The sequence below is a fragment of the Echinops telfairi genome, unplaced genomic scaffold (genome assembly GCF_000313985.2).
Source record: "Echinops telfairi isolate 266 unplaced genomic scaffold, ASM31398v2 ScPeMD7_14;HRSCAF=57, whole genome shotgun sequence".
Taxonomy (NCBI): Eukaryota; Metazoa; Chordata; class Mammalia; order Afrosoricida; family Tenrecidae; genus Echinops; species Echinops telfairi.
The window spans coordinates 7,803,282-7,807,525 of NW_022103911.1; positions in this window are offsets into that span (position 1 = coordinate 7,803,282).

Here is a 4,244-nt window from a genome sequence, read left to right on the forward strand (position 1 = left end):
AAGGTGAGGTGGGAAGCTTAGGCTTGGGAAGTCTCACAGGCTGAGTGGGAGATTTTCGAATTGGATATGAAAGACAGCCGCGTTCCCCCAAGGTTAACAAGGTGAAGTGGCCCGAAGAGGCGGTTTGGGCTGAGGTTGGGTCAAAGATATAAAGTTAAATTACAAGAAACCAGACGCACTACACCAAGTTGATTCCGACGCATAGCGACCCTATAGGACAAGGTAGAATTGCCCCAGTGGGCTTCCAAGTCTGTAACTCTTTTTACTTTTAATAATTTCATTGGGGGCTCTTACAGATCTTATAACAATCCATACATAATTGTATCAAGTACACTTGTTCATATGTTGCCATCATCATTTTCAACATTTTCTTTCTACTTGAGCCCTTGGCATCAGCTCCTTTTTTCCCCTTCCTCCCCTGCCCTCCCATTCTCGTGAGCCCTTGATAAATTATAAATTATTATTATTTTCATATCTTACACCGTTTGCTGTCTCCCTTCATCCACCTTTCTGTTATTCGTCCTCCTGGGGTGGGGGGAGCGCTATGTAGGGGTTATACATCGATCATTAGGATCGGTTCCCCATTTCTCCTCCTCTCCCCTTCCCCCACCAGACTGTAACTCTTCAGGGGAGTAGAGAACTATGTTTTACTCCCTTGGAGCAGCTGGTGGTTTCAAACTGTTGACCTACACTGACTACCAGTGCTCTACCAAAAACTAAATTACAGGAGAAAAAAAATACAATTCCGAAATCCAAAAATAAAAGATACAAAGTGGAAAGATTCTAAAATGAAATGGGGGTGCCACTGCTAGTTTCTCAAAGAAGTATATGAAAGATGGAAAGACGGCAATATGTATTATCCCTATGAGTAAGTTCTCTGGCCTTCCTTCGCTTTTTATAACTCTGTCCATGATCATCTATGGCTTTTCATGATAGGGAAAAGCCTTTCGTATTTGAACTTCTTTAGGTTTGGACACTCCCATCAGGCTATATGAAATGAATTATGTCTTCTCCTGTTCTCCTGGTGGTGTCGTGGGTTAAAGTTTGGGCTGCTAACTGCAAGATCATCTGTTGAAACTCACCAGCTGCGCCTCGATTCTGGGGCGAAAGATGAGGCTGACTGCTCCCGTGGAATGCACAGTCTTTGAAACTTGTAAGAGTGGTTATACCCTATCCCATAGGGTCATATGAATTGGAATTGAGTCAACACAGGGAGTAGGTCCCCAATATCAGGCTTATAACTTATTCCTTAACATGCAGGGTCATTGTTATTAGTTGCCTTTGAGTTTATGCTGATTCCTGGTGAGCTCTTGTGCCAAAGTAGGCCTGTGTTCCAGAGTTTTCAGGATCAGATCCCCAGGCCTGTCTTTGCAGTGTGTGTTGGAACCAATCATTTTTTGTTGAAGGGTGGGTGGGCTACTATTCTAGTGCATTTTGCACCACTATGAAAATCAACAAAATTTGAATACTAACACCATGACCTAAAATCCAAAGAAATGGAAGAAAGAATCTTGGAACATAAAAAGGTAGTTGAGGGATGCCAACAAAGAAGTACTCTAGGATAAGTCTTAACAATCATTCCAGACACTCAGAGGTTATAAAGATGTACCTGGAGGGACACAAGACTATTCTGGGCTCATGGACTGGCCAGATGGGGAACTCTCATCAACAATTCTTGCAGCCCAGCATGTAACCCATTGTTATACCAGCAGGGCGCCTTTCATCACCAACTCCTTCCCAGCCCCTCGGGATTCTTTTCATAGGGTTCAGGCATGCGCTGGAAATCCCAGTTGTACACACTCGACTTTTCTTCTTTATAGCTACATACTTATTTACTCCTCTTTGAGTTAGTCATTGTCTCTTAAAATTTTTTTGTATCGTTTTATTAGGGGCTCATATAACTCTTATCACAATCCATACATACATCGATTGTGTACACCACATTTGTACATTCATTGCCCTCATCATTCTCAAAACATCCCCTCTCCACCCAGGCCCATGGCATCAGCTCCTTTTCCCTTAAAAATTTAACGACAAATTATTCTTTTCTATCATTTAACTCTTAGAATTTTTTTTAAAAAAAGAACTCAAAAACCTATGCCTTTTTCATAAAAAGGTTTATTGAGGGTAGAAATTCAAAGTTTTAAACAATTAAACTACAAATAAACTTTTAGAACACGACCCACTTTATCTAAAAGGCATTTGTGCAAAAAAAAAATGTGCCTCTGTTGTAATGACTATCAACTGGCAATGGTATTTGCGAGTAAGAATTTCTTGCTCATACTCTCAGGAAATGAGATGATACAAGATTTTAGTCCATGTACTTACTTCGTTTCAAACATGAACAAGTCTAAATCCCTTTACTTACTGAGAAGATAAGAAGGAATGAAATTGAGTAATCATTCATAGATATAATCATGTATGGTTTCAAAACCAGGATTAGAAAAATAGACATCATTTTAAATTTTTACAAAACTAATTACTATGAAAGAACATAATTAAGCTGTGCAAAATGGCACTAAACTGTGGGGGTATATAAACAGTGACAATCCCCAGAAACACTGATTAGATCAGGAAAGACTAGAATCTTGCTATTCTAACTGCACCGACCACTTCTCACTGTAGTTTAAGAAAATGGTTTTGCCAGTGGTGGGGAAGGAGTAATAAGAATGGAAGATATTTGAATTAAAGACAGCCAAGAACTTTCTAGTAGTAGAGTTAAGAGAGCGGATGGTTGAAGTGGCCTGTAGATGAAGTATGATATGAGGAAGGACAAAAACCTAAGGTGAAAAACATTACAAGAGAAAATTCCAAAATGATCATTCTTCGATAATAAAAGCATGAGTTAACAGAGTCATTCCAGAGAGTGGGCAATAGAAATTCTGGGTGATTTGATAAAGGGAGGCAGTAAATGACAGAGTGGAACCAGAAACTCAGTTTCTTAACTCTAAGTTCAGAATTTCTTATTCTAGGCTGGATTTCTGCCTGTGCTGCCACAAGGCAAGCACACCATTGCTTTTCTTTTAGATACAGTTTGTATGAATGTTTCCTCAGTTGATTCGATGACAAAAGACACCTATTATTGAAGGAAGGCCAAATGCTGGTCATCAATAACAAAGTTTTTAACCCGTACCTTATGGTGTTGACTTGTCCTTCGTTTCTTCACTTTCAAAGACGATTAAGAGAAATGACTGGAGGGAAGAGGTCGTACACATTGTCTTGTCTACCATCTTGTGGGGAAACCAAGTCCCAAAGAGAGCAGTACAGAATCTCCGGACTTCTAGTTTAGTGTTTGACTACCCCGTACTACTAAGCTGATCAATAATCCCTTAGAGAGGATGCTCATGGGACCCTGCATGCTGAGCAATGTATCAGTGTAGGGAATTGTTTGACCTCTCACGTTCATTTTGTTGTTTAAGGTTAGGGCAGTAGAGATGATCAGACAAAAATAGGTAAGTGGAAGGAATGATTTTAAACATTGTTTTTTGGGGGAATGGATGAAATGAAGTTGACTAGAGTTTAGAGAAGTCAGTTTTCCACTAGAAGACCCCTAGAAGAATAAGGAGGAGGAATGACTGGGTGCCATGGGGCGTGGGCTAGCAACTGTACCTGCTATCTGATTCCTGAGGTACCTAACAACCCCTTAGGTTAGGGAAGGTGAACCTTCATTTACTCCCCTCCAAGAAAGGAAAGCTCTATAGATAAATTAGGAGTTGGTTACAGGAGTTGTTTACTGGTAGAGGACGATCCATAAAAATGGGACAATACTAATACAGGTAGTCAAGAGCGTCACACAGGAGGCCTCTTTGCACAGGATTAAGCGTGCACATTAATAGGTAGGGTATCTTTGTACTCTATATTAGTGAAACAGGAGGAAGAGGAAATAGAATTGAGCTTTCACTTACTTTGTTTTTTGGAAAATAATAAAAAAACTCTATTATTTTTATTTTGAACTCATCAGATTATGATGTCCTGGGTGTGGGTGGGTTGGTAATGAGGTTTTGTGTAATATAAGCTAACATATATCAAATTCTTCCAGTCGTGAGCCTTTTGAGTTTGATATTCAATACTGTAATTTGGGATCACTGGCACTACTGACTGAATGGGAGGTATAAACTGTACTCAGAGGTTTTTCCCTTTGAAAGGGAATGCCATACACTTTTATGTCTTTAGGTGGTCCAGACTTTATTTCTGTAGAATAAATAAATAAACCAGACTTAAGAATTGGTGGGCTACGCACTGAC